This window comes from Gymnoscopelus braueri (assembly GCF_963280865.1).
Source record: "Gymnoscopelus braueri genome assembly, contig: SCAFFOLD_35, whole genome shotgun sequence".
Classification (NCBI taxonomy): domain Eukaryota; kingdom Metazoa; phylum Chordata; class Actinopteri; order Myctophiformes; family Myctophidae; genus Gymnoscopelus; species Gymnoscopelus braueri.
This window is the reverse complement of record NW_027660596.1, coordinates 716079-731589: the sequence shown is the minus strand read 5'-3', so window position 1 is coordinate 731589 and position 15511 is coordinate 716079.

The window sequence follows — 15511 nt, the reverse complement described above, 5'->3', positions numbered from 1 at the left end:
CCTCTGCTGTGAAATGTCACAAAATGTCACCAAACCACACCTTTGTAAGCTGTTTAAAGATTTAACCACTCTATACAGTACTTGGGGTAGGCTCTGTACTTGGTTTGCTCTTTTTCCCCCTTTACACCAAACCTCTTTGCCAATATACAAGCTCACAGCATGTGTGTGAGCTTGTAGATCAGCTAATTGTTGACAAATGTTTCCCCCATGATTAGGGATGCTATAGGGTTCAGGTTAAAACTGCCCCCTTGTTCTGACACCAGTCATCAGATGGCTCATTTTGTTTGTTTAACAGCATTAAGTAAGTAATATTTGTTGGTTAAAATAAAACGTTTTTTGTTAAACAGTTAAAAGCTCTATTTTCTGAGAGTAAACATTATTGCTATATAGAGTGTTTGTTCAGTAGCAGCGGTCTCCCCATCTCTCCAGCTCTTTAATGAACAGAAAATACATTTTCAGGTGGGACAACAATTTCATCCAAGGCCATTAATCCGGTTCAATTTTCTAGGGTTCCAGTTCCAATTTTGTCTGCTCATTTTGTTTCTGTTTCATCACTTCCAATTTCACTTGTTTATCCCCCCTATCCTGTATGAGGTCTCCTGATTGGATGAATTATTCATTCAATTCTGACCTGAAAATGCATTTTCTGTTTACTAAAGAGCTGGATATACGGGGAGAACTGAGTCATTTATCAAACACTCTATAGCAATGATTACTATTGGGATATAGTTATTTAACCCTTTTTTTTACCCACAAAAATAACTTACAGCACTTGTAACTGCACCTCAAAGCTACTTTTCGTCCGTTTAATGACCCCTAGACTTTGTTGTGCAACAAATAGCGAAAATTGCCGATCTACAAGCTCACAATGCGTGCAAATGTAGTGTGCCTTGAGATTGGGGGTTGATAGTGTCCCTGCAGTCCCCAAAAGCCCACTGCAGTCCTGGCCCTGGTAGGTTACTGAATTCCCCCATGGTGTCTCATGTATAACTATAGTCCATGATTGGACAGCTATAATCCACAAGGAAAACAGCTGCATGCAGTCAACCTCCTAGTAGGATAGAAAACTCGAGGTTACATTACATTACATTACAGTCATTTAGCAGACGCTTTTATCCAAAGCGACTTACAATAAGTGTATTCAACATAGGTAGGGAACGAAAAATACTAATCACCAGAAGTCTTTAGTGCATTTTCTGCAAAAACAAGCAACCAAGAGTATACCTAGCGCTAAGGTAAAAGTGCAATATATCAGCTACCTATTTCCTTAAACAGATGAGACAAAATAGCTAAATCAAATGAGCATGAGCTAAAACAAATAAGTGTATCGACTAAACAAGATCCAATAAACAATCCAATAATCCAATAAACAATACAGCAATAGAAAACAAGCGTTCGTACAACTAGTTAACAACAAGTAGGTCAGGCAGAGAGGAAGGGTAGTGTTACGGATGTAACCCCGGTTTCTTTAGAATTCGGAGTAACATACTCACTATGGGATATCAGCGCCTCCAGGCGATGCACAGAGCTACATACCATAAACTCCCGGGCCATTCATTGGCTGAGAAGGGTATGTCACGTGTCCGGTAGACCGGAAGAGGTATAAAGCCTCTTGCGTGACGTGGCTCATCCTCTTTAACAACTGCATGCAGATGCACACAAACAGGGGTGTTAGGTGAGTATGTTACTCCAAATTCTAAAGAAACCGGGGTTACATCCGTAACCTCGAGTTTCTTGTCAAATTCTCCGTAACATACTCACTATGGTGAGTATGTTACTCCAATGGTGAGTATGTTACTCCGATTTCTAAATAAACCGGGGTTACATCCGTAACCTCGAGTTTCTTGTCAAATTCTGTAGAAGGCCGCAAAAGTCGATGGAGACGACCAGTTTGCGGCCGCGCACACCTCCTGGACCGACATTCCCCTGGAGAGGGCCCAGGAAGTAGCCACGCCTCTAGTAGAGTGAGCCTTCAGTCCTTCTGGAACTGGAGCGCCACTACTGACGTAGGCCAGCCTAATGGCATCCAAACTCCATCTAGAAAGCGTCGCCTTAGTCACTGCCTTCCTCCGACCACCTGGGCCGAAGGAGACAAAAAAATTGCGACGACGACCGGCCGACCGCCGTCCTCTGCTCAGTGCAGCCGCCTATCCTCCGCTGAAGCGAAAGGAGGCGGATGAAAAGCTACCAGCTCAACCGGTGTCTGGGTCACCACTCCGTTCTTGGGAACAAACGCCATGTTGGGCTTAAACAAACCCTGCTGTCGTCTCCCAAGAGCCTCATGCACTCCGAACTCACTGAGAGCGCATGTATGTCGCTGACCCGTTTAGCTGTAGTTAAAGCAACCAAAATAACCATTTCGAGACTAACGATCTTCAGATCCACAGACTCAAAAGGCTCGAACGGTGGGAGTGGGGTGGCCCCCAGCACCACCGCCAGGTCCCCGGCCGGGAACAGAGGCCTAGAGACCGGCCTGGCCCGCCTGGCACCGTTCATAAAACTACGCACCAGCGGATGTCGGCCAACCGTCATGTCATCGAAACCCACGGTTCAGTTCAGTCGGCCAACGTGGCCCAGATCTGGCTTGTTATCTCCGGAGGAGAGGCCAATCTGCGTACCAAAAAATGTCCCTGGACAACAGAGTCGCTCCGCTGTTCAGGAGGCCCGGTACCTGTGAGGCTCTGGTTGACGTAAGGCGCGCGTCGCACCACAGCGTCAGATCGCCAGCTAGCCTGTCCAACACTGGAGAGGCCAGGCCTCCCTGCTTTTTGACATAGCACATGGTCGTGGTGTTGTCGGTTCTGATCAGGACATGACAACCTCGAAAACCGAGCCTTGCAAAGTCTGACCGCCAGAAAAAGACCGTCATCAGCTCCAGGTAGTTGATGTGGGCCGTCTGTAGACTGGGACCCCACACCCCCCTGGCCGAGCGGCTCTCGTGGCGGCACCCCTCCTGTGAGGCTGGCGTCCGTGGTAATGACCTTCCGCGAGACCACAGCACCCATTCTGACCCCTTGGACAGAAGGGCTGCGTCTGACCACGATCTAAGCGTGTCCACGCACCGTGGGGATACCCGGACCTTCCGATAACCTCAGGTGGACGGGGCTCCAAGAGCCCACATCCACCTCCGGGAAAAAAAGGTCACATGTGGGGCTTGTCCAAACGAAACAGGTGTAAGGCCGAAGTCATGAGACCCGTCGCCTGCATGCATAGCCTGTATGTGACTTGTCGCCTCACGCGAGAAGACAATAGGCCGAAACGCTGTCTATCCCGCCCGGGACAGACGCGCCGTGAGCCTGGTCTAGCCCAGCGAGATCTCCTATGAAGGTGGTCTGCTGAGACGGGACCAAGACGCTCGACGGACGGTGATGGTGAAAACCCCGCGACGTCAAGTGGGGAAACGGCCACGTCTGTGTGCCGTGCCACCTCCTGACTGTGGTGGATAGAAAGGAACGTGGAAATAAGCATCCTTGAAATTAATGCTGGTCCACCAATCTCCTTGACGCACCGTCCGTAGAGAGGGTCATACGCCCCCCCCCCCCCCTTCTTTTCCACCAGAAAAAGTTATGAATAGAAGCCCAGTTGGTTCTGATTCATAGATAGTTTCCTGGCAGCGCCCTTGCTCAGGAGAGAGAACCTCCTCTCTCAGAGACATGGCCGCATTACCTTCCGCATGAGAGAAACCACACTGTGTCTGACATAGGAGGTTTATGCATAAAGGCACGTGGAAAACACACCAGTACAACCACAGTGTGTTGTTGTTGATCAGGGGAGCTGACCAGTACAACCACAGTGTGTCACTGCTGTACTGAAAAAAACCCGTACACACACAGTGTACCACTGATGTATCGGGATAGTAAACAGTTCCGGACTGCAAACTCTCCAACAAGCTGCGCACTCAGCAAGCGAGTTAGGAGGGGGCTCTGATGTCACCCAGTGCGGACAACGCACACGTTTCCAACTGGACCGGTGATGTCGCCACGTGATCCAGCGGACCCGCACGTGCGGGGCCGTTAGAGACCGTGGAAGGGTAGCGGTGGTAGGTGGCCACCGTGGTGTTGCTTTAGCGGGGCTGGCTACGCGCTGCCCCAAAAAACAACACAGCAATGTGTTGTTGTTAGTGAGGCCAGTTAGCCGCCAAGTGAAGCAACAGTAGCCTGACTGGAGGTTACGCAAACCTAGCAGCTAACAAGCTAGTCAAGTCTAAATCACCATGAGCCAAGAAATGGAACCAAGGGAACCGGTGATGTCGTCGCGTGATCCGGCGGGCCCACGCGAGCGGTGCCTGTTAGAGACCGTGGAAGGATTGCGGTTGTCAACATTCGAAAGTTGTAAACCGACAGACGTTTATTGAGACCCTTCAGATTCAGAATGGGTCGTACACCCCCCCCCCTTCTTTTCCACCAGAAAATATTACGAATAGAAAACCAGTTGGTTCCGATTCATAGATAGTTTTCTGACTATGATACTCTGAATTCTAAGGAAACCGGGGTTACAACGTAACCTCGAGTTTCTTGACAAATTCTTCGTAACATACTCACTATGGCGCCCCCGCTCAGGAGAGGGAGAGAACCTCCTCTCTCAGAGACATGGCTGCATTATCCTCCGCATGAGAGAAACAACACCGTGTCTGACATAGGAGGTTTATGCATAAAGGCATGTGGAAAACACACCAGTACAACCACAGTGTGTTGTTGTGGATCAGGGGAGCTGACCAATACAACCACAGGGTGTCACTGCTGTACTGAAAAACCCCGTACACACACAGTGTAACGCTGATGTACTGGGATAGTAAACAGAAGTATCGGAAGTCATTATTTAATAGCGCCTTTGCTCAAGAGGGAGGTGACTTCCTCCCTCAGAGTGTTGGCTGCTGGACCCTTCGCATGAGAAAACAATACTTTGTCTGTCAAGGGGGTTTTGTGGAGAATTGCAGCCTGTAACCCTTTAGTATTGTGAGCAACACCTAAGGATTTGGCTTGCAAAATTTTCCAATGCTCCACACACGGAGCGAGCGGGTTGGTCGATGACGTCATCGGCCGCTCGGAGTGTGTGTGCGTTGTCATGGGGACCAGTGACGCTACTACTGGTGCTATCGGTGCTAAACCTGAAGGTGCCCGCTAGAGACAGTAGAGGTACTAACGGTCTGTCCGGAGGACTCGGCGGGGTCACGTGACTGGTCACAGGGACCTTCCCTGACGTCAACATCCGGTTTGTCCGCCAACGTAGCTTGTTTGTTCCCATGGAAACCAACGGCGCTGCTACTTGGACAGACGGGGCCGTGTGTGTGGCCCTCGTTAATCGCGCTGGTATGCCCGGAGGACTCGGAGGAGTCACGTGACTGGCCACGGGAAAAATCCCCGACGTCAGAATTAAGCCCATAGATATATATATATCTATGATTAATCCCACCTTGGCCGTCGCCATCTTGTCTGAGCCCAAAGGCTCTGCACGGAGTATCGACAAAGTTGTCCTCCCTGTAGGAGGTGCTTTGTCGCCCTCCAGCGGCGAACGAGGCCTTGTGCCTGTGAGGCGGTACGGCCGAGGGGTCATGTCTGACCGAAGTACTTGCGGTTCACAGTGGCGCTTGTGCACTTCCTGTGGGACGGAAGGCAAAACCGGCGTGACCCCATTCCACTGGTGCATTTGCGCCCTCTGGCGGACAGGAGTGATGTTGGTTTTTATATTACCTTCATATGATCCAAAACATGCACAGATGTTATCCAACAATGTCTAGAACATCAGAACTCGGGTGTTCCAGGCATTGTGGGCTTATGAATTGAGAACGTTGATACATTACATGCACAGATATTATCCCATCAATGTCTGGGATACCGGAGTTCGGGCATCCCAGGCATTGTGGGCTTATACACAGAGAGCATTGGAGCAGAGATGCCCTCGGTGCAGGGGACTCCACTGCTCCGCTGCTCTAGGACATGTGGAATAACGAGCTGGTTTGTAACATGTAACACATTTATTTCTTTGGCAGAAAAAAAATTGTACTTTTAAACACACATTCGTTTTCATTAAACACAGCCTTTTGGCAGTCGAGGAGCCGTCCATCTTGTCCTTCGAGGCCTGTAAAGCCACTGTCCTCTTCCCCAGCAAGAAACGGCCGGGGGGAGGGGGGGCTGAACCGGTCTGTGCACCGGTGAGAGTCTGCTAATGTGCTTTATGTACTTGGAACATGTGAAATGAAACAAGAGTAGTTACAGAAACAGTAAACAGCATGAAACGTTTTAACATATTCTTATGACAAAACAACATGTGTCCCAATGGCGCCCGATGAGCCTGTCCAAGGTCTTCAGAAGCCCCCGAGGTTGCTCGATACACAGAGTGAGAAGGCTAACAAGCTGGTGTTGTCCTAGCGAGGCAAGCTAGGCTAGAACAACGCTGTTAATAACCTGTTGCTTAGTGAAACTAGCTGGGTGTTAAGCCAACAAAAACACTGCCTGACTAAGGCGACGTTAAACTAGCGAGGCAGCTAACGTAGCTAGTCTGGGCTAACTCACTCACGAGCTTCTGCCTCGTTCTCCCCCTCGTCCATGCTGCCGTCGCCGGAGCCCTTTCGTTGTCTTCTGGCGACGCACCGCTGTCCCGGTACGCTTGCTGTGGCAGCGGAGTAGACGGCTGGGAAGAGGGGGAGGAAGTGCCGCTAGGTAGTTGCGCCTGGGTGGTTCCCCCAGACACAGTGCTAGCGGCTGCTGTAGTGCTGCGTAGCACGGCTGGTGTAGCAGCCTGGAGGTGCTGCGAGCGGTGGCTAGCGCCGCTCGAGGGCGCCGGGGCTGCTGGAGGGCCCATGGTGATCTGAGGACGCACGTGGTGGGCTCCACCACTCACGTTCCCTGGGTCGGTGATGCAGGGTGTTGCTGGAGCCGTGACGATCGGGGACGAGACGTCGCTGCTTCCCACAGCCAGGGCGCTGGCCCTGGCTAGGCGGCTATCGAGGTGCAGCGTGGAGAACAGAGCGCAGTCCTCGCAGCGTCCCGGTGCATCTGGGAAATGCCTCGCCGCAAAGGAGGCCGAGGCAAGAGATGCAAAAACCCATGAGGGTCCCCGGCGATCATCAGACGGCAGAGCAGCAAGCCGCAGGAACGTGGGACCTCCATTGTTGAGCTAGTTGTTAGCTTTTAGCCGCTAGGCTAAGAGCGGCTAACTCGTAGACAGGAGGAAATACTTTTTTAGAAGAAAAGAATGGAAATAGAAGATAGCCGCGGGAGCGGAACAATATATATATATATATATATATTTTTATAATAACGGAGGAAAACCCGTAGGTAGGTACATAGTACCACCGCAGTGGGCTAAAGCTGGTTTCTGTCCGTTGAGATTATGTACGTTGTTTTACTGTTCTGGTATGTCTTTAAGCTGTATGCATCTGCCATGCAGAGAAGCGAAAGAGGGGATGAGCCACGTCACGCAAGAGGCTTTGTACCTCTTCCGGTCTACCGGACACGTGACATACCCTTCTCAGCCAATGAATGGCCCGGGAGTTTATGGTATGTAGCTCTGTGCATCGCCTGGAGGCGCTGATATCCCATAGTGAGTATGTTACGGAGAATTTGACAAGAAACCAGCAGTACTAGCGGCCCTGGTAGGATAGAACAGTGGTTCTCAAACTTTTCTGTTTTATTTCAAGCACCCCCAGTTTGTTATGCATTGGTATGCACCCCCATAACTCTGGGAGTGTACAAATGGATGGTTCCAGGCCACTTGTACACCTCCTGAGTTACTGACCTGTAAGGAACCACAACAATCAATCATTTAGCTGGGGAACCCCCTGATAAAGGACCCCACTTTGATTGAAAACCAGCAGTAGGCTACTAGTGATCCTGGTAGAATAGAAAATCAGCAGTATAGAGGTCGGCTGTCATGGCAACAACTGGAGTGGAGAGGATGGAGGAGTTTCATCAATGGCCTATGTTCCTCAGGGAACGTAAAGGCCTAAGTAAGTAAGTACGTACTAGAGGTCCTGGAGAATAGAAAACCAGCAGCACTAGAGCTCCTGGTGAATAGAAAACCAGCAGTACTAGAGCTCCTGGAGAATAGAAAACCAGCAGTACTAGAGGTCCTGGAGAATAGAAAACCAGCGGGCACCAGATGTCCAAAGGATCACTGCTTTATGCCGGCTGAGTCTGACCCCGTAGAAAGTTGAGCAGGACACGGTTTCCACATCACTACACTGTGTAGCGAGGCTACAACTCTCCAGAGAATGTTCTGCCCAGCCCAGCGCTGCGTTACAGCCTGAACTGTTGTCAGCGGAGTCTAAAAATGGCCTATTGAAGCTCACCGCTGCTTCTGCGTTGGATCAAGATGTACTACATCTGTTTGTCACGGAGACCCTGAAATAACTCCCTCCCTGCAGTTAAGCTGCGAAACTCTGCCTCGCGGGCATCTATTGACCTCTCAATGAAGTTATAATTAAGCAATGGAATATGAGAGGGAATATATTATGGACCGTTTCACTAAAGCCTGACCGATGTATCGGTTCGGGCGATATTTCAGCCATTATTTTACTCTTCTGATGACATACTGACATATGGTCTAGGACTCACCAAAATCAGGTTTGGCATCAGACCCAGAAATCCAGCATCGGTCAGGCACTATACTTTTCGCTCTCAACAACATAAACATGCACAAATGGGTCCAAGGGTATTTACTTTTGCAGTGTTTGAGAATATCAGTGGCTGACAGGAACAATAGATTAAAGTGATTGAAACAAGATACTAAACATCTCTCACATCCTCACGTCTGTCCTTTCAGAGGTAATCTGTATATATACACACACACGCGCGCACACACACACACACACACACACACACACACACACACACACACACACACACACACACACACACACACACACACACACACACACACACACACACACACACACACACATACACACACAAATCTAGCGTCGGCTTATACCACTTTTATTTTACATGGAGGAAGGCTATTTCTATCATCTCATGTTAATTGTTATTTCAAGAGATGTAAAGTTATCTCTTACAATTCTGGATAATGAAAGCTAAAGATTGCATAAAGTCTAAAAGATTACAGTCATCACTTTTGCATTCAGATTACTCTAGTCAGATTACTCTAGTCTTTTTTTTAATAATTAAGTGCCACTGCGTTCCAATGATATGGCTGTCAATATATCTTCAGTGATAATAAGTGAGTGAGAGAGAGTGTAGGGAGTGATCATCTGTTCCATGTCAGATAAACGGGTGCTGATGTATTGGGTGCCTTTCACAGTCGACCACGCACCCGCTTTATCTATTTCCTGCTCCAGTGGAGACCATCACTGCACTTGGAGAGCGTTCTGCATGTCTCTATACCAGTGCTTCCCAAACAATGGGTCGGGACCCATTTTTGGGTCAAGGACCAATTTTTATGATCCTGAGTAATACCATTTTTCATGATAGTGAAAATAGCTCATAGATCTGTTATTTTTCACTGTTCCTCAAATATGTGGTTAATTAATTCATAATTAATTTGTGTACGTTTCTCCCGGGGGAGACTTCTTTTTTAGGTTATTTTGGGTCTTGAGCTGAAAAGTTTGGGAACCACTGCTCTGTAGGCTCCACACACACACAGAGGGGATTTCAGGAAGCTGGACACAGCTTGCACTTGTCCCCTATAAATAGAAGATGACCGATGGAGGATGTTGGAGTCCGATCCCTATCCCGATTTTGGAGAGTCCTTACATTCGACTTTAATTAAACAATGAACAAGCAAACAAGTAAAGGTATTTTATACTATACTTTATTTGGTAATAATAACCGAAATACGCCATTCTTAATTAATTTCTGGATGAATGGAAACCCCATGACATATACTAAGTCTCACCACCAATCTGAAATCAAGTCTGCGTTCCCCCATCGGATGACTGCGCCTGGGTGGGTGGGTTGGGTGGGTGGGTGTGTGTGGGGGTTGGACGGGAGGTAAATTGATCCCAGGTTTTGATGGATGAATCCCACGTCGCTCAAGGGGGCTCAATCACCCGTCGTCGCTCTGAAGAGCCTTGAGACGTGCTGTTTAGCATTCAGGAAGCATCTCTGACGGAGAAGAACTACAGAGAGCAAATAAGAGAGTGCAGTTAATCTCTGTGGGTCCCCATGGTAACACGTACGTACGCGAACCATATCAGAAAAGCCAGACAAAGGCACAGCGAGAGTGCCCGGGGGCGTCGATACTTTTGTCCCCACACCTAAACCGGGGGAGAATGCCTGTCTGCCTTCCTAATTGCCCCACGGTCTCCACCCGCAGGCGTCTTGGACGATCAAGCCCTCCTTCCTCACTGCTTCCTTTGTTAACTCATTTGTATTGAAGTACTGTGCAGGGAATAGAGTTTGCTGCTTAATCATGGAGGGTGGCTCTATCAGTGTCTTAACCGCACATGAACCCCTAGCATCCCTATTCACAATACAAGACAAACACAGCTGAGCATTCTGTGAAAATTGCAGATCTGCAAGCTCACAGCGTGTCACATTGTGACACTTTGTAAGCTTGTAGATTGGCTATTTTCGGCAAAGAGATTTGGTGCAGAGGGAAAACAGGAGGGGGGGCGAAGTATAGACGGGCTCGGAGACCCCCAGTCAACTAAGTGCATATAGGATTTAAGTGGATATGGTGAGGTATAATGAGTGTGCCACTTCATTTTAACATTTTAACATTCAACACATCAGGCCTTTTTCGAATGGAGCATCACACATAGGAATCCGATGCAGAATGACACATGTTCAATTGCTATAACATTTATCAAAATGCAAATGCGGAACACAGTGCTTTGACACAGAGGGGGTGGAGGTTACACCTCTCACCCTCGTGGACCTTTCACCAGGTTGAAAGGTGTGCAGCGAGGCAGGCACTTAAATACCTTCCTTATTATAGAGTCTGTGGCTCAGCACATTCAAGCCACGGACTCATCAACCCTCAGCGCAACACAAAGCGACTCAGACAGTCCTTTGTGCCAGCAGCCAACAGGCTGTCTGCTTGACTCTGGCACATACTGTACTGTAGACCAATTATTTGTATACAAACATTGAGCATCAAATCTGCCCCCACCCTAGGGATTTTCAAAAGCAAGCTATATAAGACCCACCTTTTCACTCCTGTAGGTTCACTTGTTGTTTCGTGGGTTGTGTGTGTTTGCTTAGTTTCTATACCATTGTGACCAGTGGTGGAGAAAGTACTCAGATGTTTTACTTAAGTAAAAGTATCAATACTGCAATGAAGAAGTACTCTGTTACAAGTGAAAGTCCGGAATTCCAAATTTACTTGAGTAATAGTATAAAAAGTATTGGTATCAAAATATATTTAAAGTACAAAAGTAGAAAGTACTCATTATGCAGAATGTCCCATTTCACAAGTTTTCAAATAAAATGTATACAAATCTTTTGAAAATAGCAGATCTACAAGCTCACAATGCGACGCATTGTGAGCTCGTCTATTTTAGATCGGCTATTTTCAAATGGCGAACTGTATAGGGCTCAAGTGGTTAATGTATTACATTTGCAAAACAGTAACTAGTAACTAAAGTTTTCAAATAGTAGCAGTGGAGTAAAAGTACAATATTTGCCTCTGAGATGTAGTGGAGTAGAAGTAAAAGTATTGAAAATTGGAAATACTCCAGTAAAGTACAAATACCTCAAAATTATACTTAAGTACAATACTTAAGTAAATGTACTTAGTTACTTTCCACCACTGGTTGTGACTGACTGACAGACTGAGTTTCGTGTTGTCCTAGTATAGTGTTCTTTGTTTTCTCCAATGTTTTCTCTCTCAATCTTTCCTCAGGCTGCGCCGCAGGCCAGTATAATAACTGGATGGGGGCGCACTATAAACACCGAACCTATAAACCTATGAACCTATTGACTGTACGTGTGCACATAGGTTGTGAATACAACCCAGTTACTTTAGGGAGCACTTGTTTTGGTTCACTCAACTCCCAGTGTTCGAGGCTTGTGAGGCGCGTCCGTGCGAGCCACTATAGACCCCTTAACAGACGACGGCACACTGATAAGAACCAGTATGCGCACACAGGCCGGCACCAAATGAAACCCATTCTGTCATGTCTCGCTAGGACGCGCCTCACTAGCCAAAAACACACAAGAGGAGGTTGAATGAACTGAAACCAGCGCACCCCGAAACAATATGTTGGGAATTGATTGCATGAAACAATCACCTGTGCGTCCAGTCTCAATGTTGGTAAACAAATAATTGGTCTATAGGCGAGTGAGTGTCCGAACAGCGTCGGCGAGTGCTCCCTCCACGCATCTCAGTCAATCACAGCGATTGGTTTGACATCTTATTTGGGAATTGCTTACACACTAAATAAACCAGGCCATAGGCCATAGGCCTGAATAGTACTGAATATTTAAAGGAGAGGTCACAGTACATGTTCTACTGTAAGCCTTCTTCCTCCGCACTGGTACAAAAATTGCAGCCGAAAAGGTTGATGGAAAGCATTTTTACACATGAGTACCGTGACTTCTTTTCCGTTCCATCTTATGAGCGGTCAGGTTCTTTTGCAACCTGCCTGCTCATGTGTGCCTGTATGATGTCAGTGTGATGTAAAGGCTCTATTTGCACATAGACTACTGGGATGCCTACTGTATGACAGATGCCTGTTAAGGATCACTCTTGTAGCAAAGAGAATAATATTAACAGTGGAAGACTTCCATCGTTCTTTGTTTCACTAGATGGCTTAATGAGTTTGTATCACCGATACATCTGTAGAGGCTGCCTTGCAACAAACAGGACAGTTTAACAACATTCGAGTACATCTGGGGTCCTATCACGGGTCATCTCGACTCTGCTGTGTGACTGCTCTGCTTTGTACAGGCCTAATTGCCTGCACCTCATCATGATTGAGGTTAATTACTCACGTTTATTATGTATAATAGAGTCTGGTGTTTGTTTGTCTTATTGTTATGTCTCGTTGATGTATCTGTCTGTTATGTGTTATAAAAACCAATATGAATTAATATATTAAAACAACTCTTGTAACTTGTGTATTGTTGATACACTGTATATTAACTGTGTTGATAGACTATTATACAGTATTACCCATATGCCCACCATTGTAGACTAGCTGACACTACTCAGCCTCATATCCACCGTCAATAGTCTGTATATCAATAGTCTGTATATATATACAGTATATATACATATATCCATTCATAGTTGATAGATATTAATGCATATATCCACCGGTGATAGATTTAAGCAATATTACACGAGAGGGTGTGCTTTACCGTCATTATTAGCACGCCTGTGATGCGGTCAGGAACGAGGCGTCAGCCGAGTTCCGCCGCGATCACAGAAGTGCTAATAATGTAATATTGCGATTATACAACAGTTACCAACAAAACACATCCAAATGTATTCATATTGTGGGGCAATTCATAATAAAAAACATTTCGCTTATCTGTTTCCCTGTAAAGAGAAGAGTTTGTTTGACTGAGACAAAATAGTCCCTGTAAGCGCAGCACTCCGAGTCATCGTCTCATCAACACAGCTGATTCCAGTAGGCTATATGCTCCATCGTACGATCGTGTTACGTGGCCAAAATAACTGATCTACAAGCTCACAACGCGTCAAGATGGCGATGCGTTGTGAACTTGTAGATCGGCTATTTTTGCCGTGCGATACCTTCGTACGATAGAGTATAACATACACTGGACTGTTAACGAAATGGGAGTAATTTTACTTTAACACAGGAGGATATTTATACAGTATGGATGTTACCATTGAAATAAAGCACACTTTTTTCCAGTTATTCCTTTTATTATAGGATTTTAGGCGATTTAGTGTGCTCTCTTCTAACCATTGATCAACCGTAAGTCCACCAAATAAGTCAAAATTAACAACATAGTCCATTTTGCGTAGCTGTTTGTTCTCCGGTGGCGGCGGTGGGTACTGTCTGTTTGTTTTCCTACCGTGGGACAGCGTGACTTCACAGCACAGCTGTGCGATATATGGTCTAATCAGGTGTGGACTGCAGTGCGGAGTGATTTATTTAATGTGATTAGGCCCGTGCTATGATGCTGGTTTGAAGCACGGCTAGAAAGCTATTTCAGCCAATCAGATTGCTTGGTCGGAACTACCTGTTGTATAATGTATATTCACTTATATTTAATAATAGAATAATATATTATGTCAACTCAGTCAGACCCAGTGCAGAAGGCCTATAATACAGACTCTAATTGCATTTCATTTTTATTCTATCTTTATTATTATCTCTCTTCTCTGCTCCTATCTGTACCTAGCCAGTGTTTCAGGCTTACTGCGGTTGCTGTTGCTACGACACCTGAATTTCCCCGCGGGGATCAATAAAGGTCTATCTCCCTTCTCACTGCTAAATTTGATCAGTTGTTGGAGGGTGGTGCTAAGCCTCCAAGCCCCCACCCGGCCTCCTCCCGGCAGGCTTAGTGGAGCGGATCGAGCCACACTTCTCCGTGGCGGGGAGGTGTGTGTGTGTGTGGGGGGACTGGGGGTTGGTGTGGAAGGGGTTCAGCAGTGTTGCCATGTCCGCTTATAAGCAACTTTGGGCTTGTTTTTTTGTAAAGTCGCTTGTTTCTTTTTTTTTTGGGGAGGCTTATTTCTAATGTTGTTTGTCAAGGACCCCCACATTAATATGTATTTGTCTGCGGACGACCCTCATCTGAAAATATTTTGTGCCGGGAACATATTCCAACCTTTTGCATTGTGAACTTGTAGATCGGCTATTTTCAAAGGGGTTAAAGGGGTTCAACTGATTTTTATGCTATATTAATTCATTTAGCTGGGGACCCCCTGTGTGTGTGATCATGCGACCTACAGTAGACGCTTCTTTTGGGTTTGTTTTCGTAGATCCGTCCGCTTGTTTCTCTCACAAACTTTGGCAACACTGGGTTCAGAGTTGCAGTGATCCCAGTCAGGCTTAGGAGAAGCACACCGTCTCCAGTGTTGCCATGTCCGCTCATTATAAGCGACTTTGGGCTTGGTTTTCTGTAAAGTTGCTTGTAAATATTGGTAGTTACGGGTTGCAGCTTTTTGGGCTTGTTCCTATAATGTTGTTTGAACCAGTGGTTTAAACAATTTTCATGTCAAGGATTAATAAGTATTTGTCCGCAGACCCCCATCTGAAAACATTTTGTGCCAGGGATCCCCGTACAACATTTGTGCATCGCGACGCATTGTGACCTCGTACACCGGCTACTTTCAATTAGCCGTAGCCTAGTCGCTTCTTTTGGGCTTGTTTTCATAGACCCGGTTGCTTATTTTTTTCTCTCGCAAAATCTGGCAACGCTGACATGCCTCTCCTTTTTCAAGCATCCGGGGCAGTATTGATGCTGTTGGGGTGATGCAGCCCTGCTACCTGTTTAATCCCCTTCTAATGCGCTGGGCCCCCCCCCGGGCTGTTTACCATGAGTTATGCTTGATTTATACTCCGTCGTACAGCGGCGACACGTGCCACCAAAATAGTTGATCTACAAGCTCCCAGTGGGTCTCATCCGCGACG